Source organism: Microcaecilia unicolor, chromosome 4, assembly GCF_901765095.1.
Source record: "Microcaecilia unicolor chromosome 4, aMicUni1.1, whole genome shotgun sequence".
In the NCBI taxonomy this organism is placed as follows: domain Eukaryota; kingdom Metazoa; phylum Chordata; class Amphibia; order Gymnophiona; family Siphonopidae; genus Microcaecilia; species Microcaecilia unicolor.
In genome coordinates, this window is record NC_044034.1 from 112,049,363 (window position 1) to 112,062,001 (window position 12,639).

Here is a 12,639-nt window from a genome sequence, read left to right on the forward strand (position 1 = left end):
GTGGCAGATAGCTTTTTGGCAGACAATGGCAGTCCTCAACACCTGTGATATATAATTGCCATGGAGGGATATGATCAGAAAGGGTGCAACAGACTGGCAAGTTAGCTAGTGCACTGTGACATTTCTTCTAACCTGCACTGGCAGGTGTTGACTCTGACTCTGATGTGGATGATGGTTCCAGCAGCCAGCCCAGTCAGCTCAGCCAGAGGAGAGTGAGTCTGTGGCAGCAGAGGTGTCAGAGGAGGGCAACCATGGCAACGTCAGAGGAAGGAGAGGACGCAAGGGTGGAACCACCTGCAGGTGATGAAGAGCAGGATGAGTTAGTGGTGGGCCCAACATCCCCCCCCCCCCACACACACACAGGTGCCAGATGCTGCTGCAGAGGCTGAGGAGCCAGATGGGGAGCCACACCTCTCCCATAGGGAAGCCTTCCACCACAGGCAGCAGGTTATCCACTTGGTCACCAGACTCCTGGCCCAAAACCAAGACATGCAGATGATGCATGAGGGTCTACAACTGCAGGAGCGGAGTGTGCAAGCTCAGGCAAGCAGCCTGCAGGTGCTGCATACCATGCAGCAGGAGAGCCAGGGTGTATGGTATGATATCTAGCAGCAGCTTCTTGTGATACAGAGAGATCTGCTGGCATACACTGAGGCCTTGTCGAGCACACTGCCCACTGAGAAGGAACCTGACCCCCCAATGGCAGCAGTGAGGCCACCATTCCCATTGCACCACCCTCCACACCAGCAGAAAATGGCCCCAGCGCCCAGAACAACCAGGGAGCAGCACAACTATGCCTCAACTGCTTGGGCATGGTATGGACTCACAGGAGCCAGGCCCAGTATGTCCGACATGAAGCCAAGTCCCTTGGGGGCCATACACAGTGCAGTGCTGGGTGATCAGGGTTCATGGGGGCCTTGATATTATACTGAGAAGTGCAGAGAGCCTGGATGTTGTGATCAGGGAGTTCAGGGGTGGGGTTTGACATTATGTTGGGAGTGCTGAGTAGGAATCAGGTGCTATGGGACGGTTTGGGAGTGTGATTGTGACTGGGAGATCAGGGGAGGGATGACTCATCAAACCCTTTTGTTTAATTCTGGATGGCCCTGCCCTGCACTTCATTACATTCAGTGTCAGGAAGCAGGATTGCTCCCATGCTATATGATCTGTATGTAATGTAGTGCTGTGCCGTGCCATGCCGTGTGATAGCTCAATGCCATGTGCAATAAGTGCAGGACTATAAAGTACTTGCATGAAGTATCTCTGAAGCTGTACTGCATAAGCAGACCCTTTCAGTGATACTACAGAGTCTTCCTTTTATCAATTGGCTTTGCAAATTCCATCATTGAAAAAAATGTGATTTACATTCTCAATATGAAAGAGAACAGCAAAGAAAAACTGTGTGGTATTCAATAATTCTAAGCAATCAATTTTTTAAATTATTTTTTGAAATATTTGACCTGTTATTAGTGTGATTGCAATTTTTGTAATTCATCGTCATCAAAAGCTTGCACAAATGTCTATAGATTGCTGCACTGATTAAAGCACACAATATCATCAATCTCTGGACCTTTCTCTACCAGGTATTTGACCCAGGCTTCCACATAAGTCCAACTGTGTGTATCACTCAAGGCAATCCATATGAAGCCAGATAAGTCTTGAATATCCATCTCTCCAAATACTCTCTGCATGTTCTGTACAGGATTTATATTCTTTCACAGACTATATCAGACTCTACATTTAATCCATTCCTTTGACCTTCATTCATATGAAGCATTGGGCATTGTAATCCAGAAAGATCTTATGATCTGAATTCAACTGCTCAAACAAACTTATTTGTGGTAAAACTATATTATACATACATTATTAGTGATTTTTGTATCTACTATGTTGTTTTTATGTAAACCCCTGACGCACGTGCTATGTGCTGAAATACAACTCATGTCACTGGTTTATTAATTAAAGATCAGTCTCTATTTTGAAGGCTTCTGGTGCTTTTTTTTTTTTTTTTTTTTTTTGCTTGTGTGGTTTGTGCTTTCATCCTCCCTGTGTTGCTGTGATGAAACTGTGTCAGGATTGAAACTCTGTGGTTGCTATATGTTTTTTTAAACTGTCAGCTGCGATATTTACAAAATTACATGTGGAGGGGCATTTTCGATATGACATCTTTTTAAATTTGCCATCCTCCAATATTCTGGAACCAAATTACATATTACTAACAATAGTGCTGCAATTTCACTTTTTTAGTTTTATCAGTGCTCTGGGATGTGTACCATCCAGCTATGCTATGCTGTTCTATGCTATGCTATCCTATATGATTCTTATAGTTCGCTAAGTTCAAAACAGATTCTAAGTGGTTTACAAACAGTAAGTTCTTCTTCAGGAGAATTTACAATTGCATATCTAATACACTGAAATTAAAATAACAAAAAAAAACAGCTTTCTCATCAATTGCACATATAAAGCATTAATTACAGTTATATATCTAATACATTGAAACTAAAAAGCATCTGCTTCATCAAGAACAAAGATGGCCACCGACAAGAGGTCCCTGGAGTCGCTGCTCCTGTGACCCTGATCGGGATATGGCCGCGACCGGGACCACGCGGCTGCCTGGCTGCTGAATGGGACATCTCGCGGGCTTCCTATGTGGGAGTCATTGGGACCGGATAAGGCAAGTCACGGGCCTCCTTTGCAAGAGGTCCAAATTGGAGGCCCGACTGCGGCTCCCAACCTAGTGCGTGGCCGCATTGTTGCGCTGCCTCACCCGACTCCAACCAGCCCTTGGGGGGAGAACCTAGAACCTCACCTGGGGCCGACGGACGGGCAGCAGCGGACTTACCAGACGTTCCTCCCCTGATGGGCCAATGCTGAGATGGCTTCCACCCAACACCGGATCGCGGTGCGCTGCTGGACACCGGCACTCATTGCACTGAGCGAGGGAGAGGAGAAGCGTTGGGAGTGTTGAGCGGCTGACCGCCCGCCGGGGCTGTGTGGAACGGGGAGAGGAGAGGAGTCGGGGCTGCACGACCCAGGAGAGTGGAGTGGCATCAAAGGGCCACCTCGAGGGCAGACGTCGGCGGCAATTATCAAGGCGTGAGCACGGAACACCCCAGGACAGCCAAGAGCTCGGCCAATGGTGCCCACATCCCCGGCAATGAGAGAAGCAGAGGGGAGCGGAGTAACGGAGGCAATGCAACAGTGAGTCCGGGGCGGTCTGCCCGACGCCCAATGCATGGCGGTTCAGCCTGCAGAAAGACAACGTGGAAACAGCATCCATAGGTTGCTGCTGTGCCTTGAGTGAACACTAATGATGGCAGCTCGGGACAGTGGAAACAGAAACTAACCAAATAGCTTCCTGCTTACAGTGGAATAGCTAGGATCACTACCACTCCAATCTATTATACCTCCTCAAAGATTCACAAACTCACAGGTTTACTGCTGTGATTTGAGTGAATGCCAATGACGGCTGCACACTGAGACTAACCAAATGGCTTCCTTGCCTACAACGGACTAGACAGGTTCACTTCCACTCCAGACTATTAAACCCCCTTCAAGATTTGTCAGGTAAGAAGAGGATAAAGAACCGCAGCGCTGGGTTGGGACCGGTGATCACTGCATACCATGAGTGGCACCAGCCATCAAAACAGAGAAGCACACCTCCTGTAATTAAACTTTAATTATCCCGAGATCACTAGATCCTGATAAACCACGCCCCTGCGACATAACGCTACCTTCGCAAGATGGAGACTTTGCAACTCTTAAGGAGGACAAGATTGCTACATAAATACGAGGGTCCGGGAGAATAACCCCAACGCTGAATACAGCAACAATCTTCATTTAAATACTAATGAAATAATACCATAATGAACACCACCATACTGTTCCTTACAATCTACTCCTTATCCATGACCCACCTAACAGTGACCACCATCGCAGAAATCAGCAATATACCCAGACTAATCAATAACCGAACACCGACCAAACACACCACATTACTCCAAACCGACATAAACCAAAACAAAGGAAAAGAACCAACAAGCATACAACCTCAACAAAATGATAAGAAAGATCACAAAAAACTCACACAAACCAAGAAATGACAACTAACAAAAGTCCACATAACAACCATACCAAAAAATTCAAATACGCTATGTCAACGCCAGATCCATAGTAAACAAAACAACAATAATAGACTGGATCACGTCAGAGAAACTTGACCTACTCTTTATCACTGAAACCTGGATCCATGACCAGAAGTACCCTATCATCTTAAACTTATGTCCTCCAGGATACAAAATCACCCACTAGACCAGAAAGAAAAAAGAGGAGGGGGCTTAGCATTCATATACCGATCTCACCTCACAATTGAAACTACTGCGGAATTTATAACAACCCAACTCGAAATAGCCTCAATCAGAATCCAACATAAAACCCTACTCAACCATCTAAATTGCGTCCTATTCTACAGACCACCATGTAACTGGAACGAAAGCCAGGCGGACTTCATTGGCTTCTTTCAAATAACATGTGTATCTAACTCCAATACACTAATATTAGGAGACATTAACCTTCACCTTGAAGACCCAAACTCTACCAACGCATGAGATTGCAAGGACTTCCTTCATCTATGCGACCTCACATGGCCAAACATGCAAACAACCCACGTGAAGGGTAACACACTCGACCTCATCTCTTACAAATTGTCCACTGACCAGAACCTAACCATAACACAAACTACTTGGACAGAAACATCATGGACTGACCATTACAAACTAAACCTAGCCCTAAAATGGCAAAAAAGGGGTTCTTCCCTCACACGAGAACGCACAACTTATACCATGAGAGGACAAATAGACCCGGATACTTTCTGGCAACAAATATACAACAACGATTGGACAGCACAAATGGAATCCATATATTACCTCAGAATGGGACAAAATATGCAGACACATACTAGATGAAATAGCACCCTTACAAATAAGAACCTCACGTAGACACAACTCGATACCGTGGTTCAATGAAGAAATGAAAAACTAAAAACACAAACTAGGAAACTGGAACGCGCATGGAAAAAAATAAAAGACGAATAAACACTCAACGCATGGAAACAACTACAAAGGAAATATAAATATGCAATAAAACAGACCAAAAGGTTGTACTACAAAACTAAAATTGGGCCGGACTACAAAAACATGAAGAAACTATACCATCTCCTGAACAAGCTACTAGACACAACACCGGTTACCACAACCAATACTGGCATTCCATCCGCAGACAGCCTTGCTAAATACTTCAATGAAAAAATCATAAACCTACGCAAAACCCTACCTCGGAACAACATGGACATAGAAAACTTCATTAATGGTCTAGACCCAACCCCTGGTGAATACCCTGCTGACCGAATATGGTCCAATTTCGTTCTACTCACCGCCGACACAGTTATCCAGGCGATTAAACAATACTCAAACAGCCACTGTCATCTGGACACCTGCCCCTGCTACCTAATATGATCTGCCCCCCAACGCTTCATAATAGATCTCACATGCCACTTAAACTTCATGCTACAGCAGGGTATATACCCTCAAGAAAAAGGCAACATCCTGCTCACCCCAATACCAAAAGACACTAAGAAAAAAACAAACGATATTACCAACTACCGCCCAGTAGCTTCTATCTCATTAGTAGTCAAACTCATGGAAGGACTGGTGACCAAAGAACTCAATGACTACATAAACAAATTCACTATACTACATGAGTCACAATCAGGATTTCGACCCCTACACAGCACAGAAACAGTACTACTCACTCTCCTAACCAAATTCAAGCAGGAAACAGCAATAGGTAAGAGCATTCTCCTCCTCCAATTTGACATGCCAAGTGCATTCGACATGGTTAAGCATAACATACTGCTAAGTATCTTAGAATACTTCGGAATCAGTGGTGGCACTCTGAATTGGATTAAGGGCTTTCTAACCACAAGAACATATCAAGTGAAATCAAAACCAAGCATATCGTCAGCATGGAAACCAGGCTGCGGAGTACCACAAAGATCACCACTATCACCGATCCTCTTCAACCTCATGATGACTCCACTAGCCAAGACCCTATCCACCCAAGGCCTTAACCCATTTATCTACGCTGATGACGATACATTATACATCCCATACAAACATGATCTGGTGGAAATCACCAACGAAATCAAACTAATATTAAACTTCATTAACTCATGGGCAAATGCATTCCAACTAAAATTCAATACAGAAAAAACACACTGTCTCATCATCTCATCCCAATACAATACATACAAACCCACAAACATTAACACCCCAGGATACACCCTCCCTGTCTCAGACAGCCTGAAAATTCTCGGAGTAACAATCGACCGTAACCTATCACTAGAGACCCAAGCAAAATCTACTATAAAGAAAATGTTTTTGTCAATGTGGAAACTCAAACGTGTAAAACCATTCTTCCCGAGGAAAATATTTCGTAACCTGGTACACTCCAAGGTATTAAGCCATGCAGATTACTCTAATGGAATCTATGCGGGATGCAAGGATCAAATCATAAAGAAACTTCAGACCGCCCAAAATACAGCAGCCAGGCTTATATTTGGAAAAACACGTTTTGACAGAGAAAAATTGCACTGGCTACCAATCAAAGAACGCATCACTTTCAAAATCTGCACTACTGTTCACAAAATTATTTATGGTGAGGCACCGGGATACATGACAGACCTCATCGACCTGCCAACCAGAAATGCCACAAAATCTGCACGATCATATCTAAACCTCCACTACCCAAGCAGCAAAGGACTCAAATACAAATCCACCTATGCAACCAGCTTTTCCTATCTAAGCGCACAACTATGGAACGCATTGTCAAAAGCAGTAAAAACTATGCTTGACTACCTAAATTTTTGGAAAGCACTAAAGACAGACCTGTTCAGAAGAGCATACCCCACTGACCCAACATAAAAATACCAGTCACTTGCGACGCAAAATAACCAAAGACTACAGCAGACATTACCTGACTCTTCTTCTCCCTTTCCCTCTCTAAGTTCCCCCTAACTGTTTCCTACCATACATATACCTCATTATACCACAATATACTTTGTTAGCCACATTGAGCCCGCATAAGCTGGGAAAATGTGGGATACAAGTGGACCAATAAATAAATAAATATCACTTTGTATTCATTCATACTATGTATTTGTTCAAACCGTAATCGGCTATTACCATTAACAGTTATATGCAGTGGTGTGCTGGTAAATTTTTAACAACAGGCTCTCTCCCCCATCCACCTCTGCGCCCCCCCTCCCCCCCACACACACAAATTGCAGAGCTGGCTATTCCCAGGGAGAGAGTTAGCTGGTAAAGTATTAACAACAGGCTCTCTCTGCAGGCATAGCCTGCCCTGCAATTTGGATGGGGGAGGGGAGACCCAGGGGTGGACTTGGGGGGGGGGGACACACAACACATTTATCTCCCCCCTACCCGTGTAGGCATGCTAGGCTTTCCTTTACTGAGCCCCACAACCTAATAAATGGACTGCCACCGCTCCCCACTGCTTGTTTCTGGCTTTGTGCAGCATGCTGGGACTTTTTGCGCATCCTCAGAGGTCCCGACTGCCTGGCATGCTGCTCTGTGCAGGAAACAAGCAGCAGAGAGTGGCAGAAGTCTATTTGGCTGGTGGGACATGGCAAAAAACAAAAAACTATACATATGTATGTTGTATGTCATTTTATTATACATTATTGGTACAAAGGACCTCTGTAGCAACCAATTTACAAACAATATAAAAATAAATAAATAAATAAATAAATAAAATATATCATATATATGCTAATCTCAAATGTTTCAGACATATCATCTATTTGTTCCCATGATATAACTGAATTATATTATTCTGTCTCAGTGTATTTTGAAATGTAAGCCAACTTTTCTTGGAAAAAATGTTTTTAAAAAAATCCTTTATCCTCTATCTTTTAAGACACTGCCTACCTGCTGTATAGTGATGGCACAAGGAAAGCAAGTGAAGACTAACTCAAAATAACCTGGCTGTTCCTTAGCTGGGCCATAGTAGTATTACCATATTGAAAATGCGACCATACCAAGCCTCTGTGGTAATGCTCCACTAATAAGTTAAAAGATTAACTGGATTTCTTGAAAGGATTATATAAACTTAGGATGCGTCATGATTGGGGACACACACATATGCTTATTTATTCAATATCACAATTCTTCATACAGACACAAAACAACCTTTTAGGGTAGATAGTGTTCACAATGAGCTCCTTTTATTACCAACCAGACAGAGATAAGAGTTTTCAGTTTTGTACTAAGTTATCACAAGAACAAAATATAAGAAAACCAATATGGGCTGCATTAGGGGCTTACATAGTCCATTTATGTAAAAACAAAAGAAATCTGCATGAAACAAAATATGTATTTTGACTAATAAAACCACTTCCCCCTGAAACATGTTCAAAACAGAATAATCAATTTGTGTAAAAAGGTAAACTTCTACAAAACAGATGAAGATCTGATTCCATGTGTGCCCCAATGAAAGGAGAGTTTAATTCTACTTCCATTTAATTTTAATATTCCATCAACTTTGTAACACCAGGAGGGGCATAATCGAACGCGAACGCCCATTTGTAAAAACGTCCATCTCCGAGAACGGGTCCGTGAAGGGGCGGGCCGAACTGTATTTTCGAAAAAAATGGATGTCCATCTTTTTTTTCGAAAATACATTGGATTAGGGCGTTTTTTGAGCTGGGCGTTTTTGTTTTTTAGCGATAATCAAAACCGAAGCGTCCCAGCTCAAAAACGACCAAATCCAAGGCATTTGGTCGTGGGAGGGGCCAGCATTCGTAGTGCACTGGTCCCCCTGAGATGCCTCTATGCCAGCCTCAAATATCATCCCAAGCTCCATGACAGCAGTATGCAGGTCCCCAAAGTAATTTTAGTTTAGTTAGTGCTGTGCGGGACCCATACAGAGAGGAAAAATCGGAAGAAAAAAAAAAAACAAGCAAGTGCAGTCAGGGACGTCTAAATTACCAGGATAGTAAAAGGGGGAATTGAACCAGCAACCTTCTGATCACAAGCTCAGTGCTCTAGCCAGTGAGCCACATTATTCAGGTGCTTAGATGTCCTTCCCTTTCCATTAAGTCCCTCCAAGTTTCTGTCAGCCAATCACAGCTCATTTAGCTGACATCTGTGTCAGCTAAACAGCGGTGATTGGCTGACAGAAACTTGGAGGGACTTAATGGAAAGGGAAGGACATCTAAGCACCTGAATAATGTGGTTCACTGGCTAGAGCACTGAACTTGTGATCAGAAGGTTGCTGGTTCAATTCCCCCTTTTACTATCCTGGTAATTTAGACGTCCCTGACTGCACTTGCTTGTTTTTTTTTTTTCTTCCGATTTTTCCTCTCTGTATGGGTCCCGCACAGCACTAACTAAACTAAAATTACTTCGGGGACCTGCATACTGCTGTCATGGGGCTGGGGATGACATTTGAGGCTGGCTTACAAGTTGGGAAAAAAGTGTTTAACATTCGTTTTTTTTTTGGTGGGAGAGGGTTACTGACCACTGGGGGAGTCAGGGGAGGTCATCCCCGGTTCCCTCCGGTGGTCATCTGGTCATTTAGGGCACTTTTTTGGGACCTGTTCGTGAAAAAAACGGGTCCAACAAAAGTGACCTAAATTCTCTCTGAAAACGCCCTTCTTTTTTCCATTATCGGCCGAGCACGCACATCTCTGCTCAGCCGATAACCACGCCTCAGTCCCGCCTTCACCATGCCTCCGACACGCCCCCGTCAACTTTATGCGTTTCCGCAACGGAGTGCAGTTGGAAACGCCCAAAATCGGCTTTCGATTATACCGATTTCGGCACCCACAAGAGAAAGACGTCCATCTCCCGATTTAGGTCGGAATTTGGGCATTTTTCTCTTTCGAAAATAAGCCTCCAGGCTTCCCATGGTAGATTACAACAACAACAGTTAAGACGAACCCAGGCATCAGGATATCCTCACTGAAATTTAGCCATTCATGCCCAATGCCATTGCCCTTTCTCTCCCAATCCCTCCAGAGTAGACAAGTAGTGTTCTATCTTGCCCCCCCCCCCCCCGTCCTTCCTTTTCACATTTATGATCCCCCCAGTAGCAGCAGCAGAAAATGCAATGAAAAACGGTGTTTTTGTCAATTTAAATAAATAAATAAATAAATATTAGATCGCACCGAGCCTAATTACCTGGCTGGATGGAAGTGTGAACTTATCCAAGAAGATTCTTCTGCCGACGAGGAGGATGAGGATAGACTGGTGGTCCGGCAGGGGTGTCGTGTGGAGGACTGTACTGTGCACTAGCAGTGCAGGAAGCAGAAGAGAAGGCGCTACTTACTAGCTTGTGGCTGGCTGCAATGATGAAGAGTGTGGTGGTCGGCCGCGAGAGGAGTCACAAACACGTGCAGGAGCCATTACAGAAGAAGCAGAAAGGGTGCACTCACTGGCGCGTAGGGTGCTGCACGGGGAGGAAGCAGGCATCGTGATGTCGACGGGCGGGACTCGACCGGAGAGGCGGAGAGAGAGCGAGAGGAGCCTACCACAATAGGAAGGGGCGGGCGCACTGGCGAGGCTGAGAGAGAGCAAGAGGAGCCTGCTGGGAGAAGACAAGCCACTGGGAGGAGACAAGTGAGCCAGAGAGGTAAGGTGCGCGCCGGAGCAGCATGGACGGAGGCCGGAGCAGAAGTTAGAAGGACACACATACACACACCCCATTGGTTTGCACCCGCCCCCTGCCCTCGGTACGCCACTGGAACCAGCCCAATTCAGCACGAGGAGGCAGGGCAGCTGGTGTGTGCGGGCATGCGCGTGCCTCCAGCCAGGGGGGGGGGGAAACTTTGTCCCGACTCCCGTCCCTGCTGACAGCTTAACAACCAGCTCGCAAAAATCTTCAAAAATTAACAACCGGCTCAGCAGAGCCATTGCGAGCCGGCCCCAGCACAGCACTGGTTATATGTAAGCCACATTGAGCCTGCAAAAGGTGGAAAAATGTGGGATACAAATGTAACAAATAATAATAATAATAATAATAATAATAAATGGAAATTAAAAAAACACCTTTCTCATCAAACAAAAAATAGGAATAATATTGTGTTATTCTCCGAATTTCTAAAGGCAGTCTGTTTCAAAGACTAATTCCCTGGTGTAAAGAGTAATGCTCTAGCATGGTTTTCTTCTGAACACCCTTAAAAGACAAATAGTTTAATTTCAAAGAGTGTTTCGATCTACCTGAGAAAAAGATGATGGAAATCCAAATAATTAATTAGTCTACCAGATCCATCACTGTACAGCATTTTGTACATCATACATGCTTGCTTAAACTTCAATCTTGAAGATACAGGAAACCAATGTAGCTCCTTCAACAGTGGGGATGCTCTATCATACTTTCCCAGGCTGTAGATAAATCTTGCCATAGGAGCCGGCTCTTTGAGTGTGAGTGTTGAGCACCCCCAATATTGAGAAAATTCCTTGTATGTGTCCAGGGAGGGGTTATTTCCATTGAGCTTAGCACTGCCAATACAAGTTGGCTTATATGAATCTTGCTACTGTATTCTAAAGAAATTGTAACAGTTTTTTAGTAAGACTACCAAATAGCGAGTTATAATAATCTAAGTATGGAATCAGGGTTGCCTGTGCCACTGTTCTAAAGTTATCTCGATGTAATTTAGATTGAATTGCTCTCAGCTGCCATAATCTTTAATTTATTAAGTTGCACCATTACATCTTCCATGTTTACAAAGATATATTTCAGTTCCTCCAAATCATTATTAATGAATGGCAGTTCTGGTACTGGTATCTCCCCCACATGAAGAATTAAACCAAAAATTCAAGTAAAGGGGCGAAGTCCGAATTGGGATGTTTTGCTTATTACATCAAAAAAGTCAATATCATTTTTAAACAGGAAAAATGTCTGGGTTTCTGTTTCAAAAATGACTCAAAGATGGATGTTTTTGCATAGAAGAGGTGTAAAAAGAAGACCCATTTTCAAAAATGAAACATCTAACATAAGGACACCAAAAAAACAGGCACAAGAGTATTTGTCTGGCATCATTTTGAGAGAAATGGCCTTGCAGACATCCCTGCAGACACCCAGGTACAATTTCCATAATAACTTTATTTTGTACTAGCTCTACCCGGCCACGCGTTGCTGTGGCTCAGGCTGGTTAAATGGAAAAGAAAGAAAAGAGGAAGCGCACATTTCTAATATGTTTAATTTCACAATGCTTGTGGGTATACAATATTTTTTTTTGTTCCATTGTGTGTGCAGAGATAGAGATTGTCTGGTTTGCTGACTGTAGAACATGCAACATATAATTGTCCATGTGAGAAGCAATCCGTGTGTAGATGTAAACGGGTGAATTCTAAAGACTGGCCCTGAGCTTTGTTGATGGTGATTGCAAACGCCAATCGAATTGGGAATTGCAATCTGTTAAACTGAAATTGCATATCTATTGGAATCATAGGAATGCGAGGAATGAGGACATGTTCACCTTTGAAAGGTCCTGTCAAGATTGTTGCTTGTACGACATTGCTCATTAATTTTTTTTACTGCAAGCCGCATGCGGTTGCA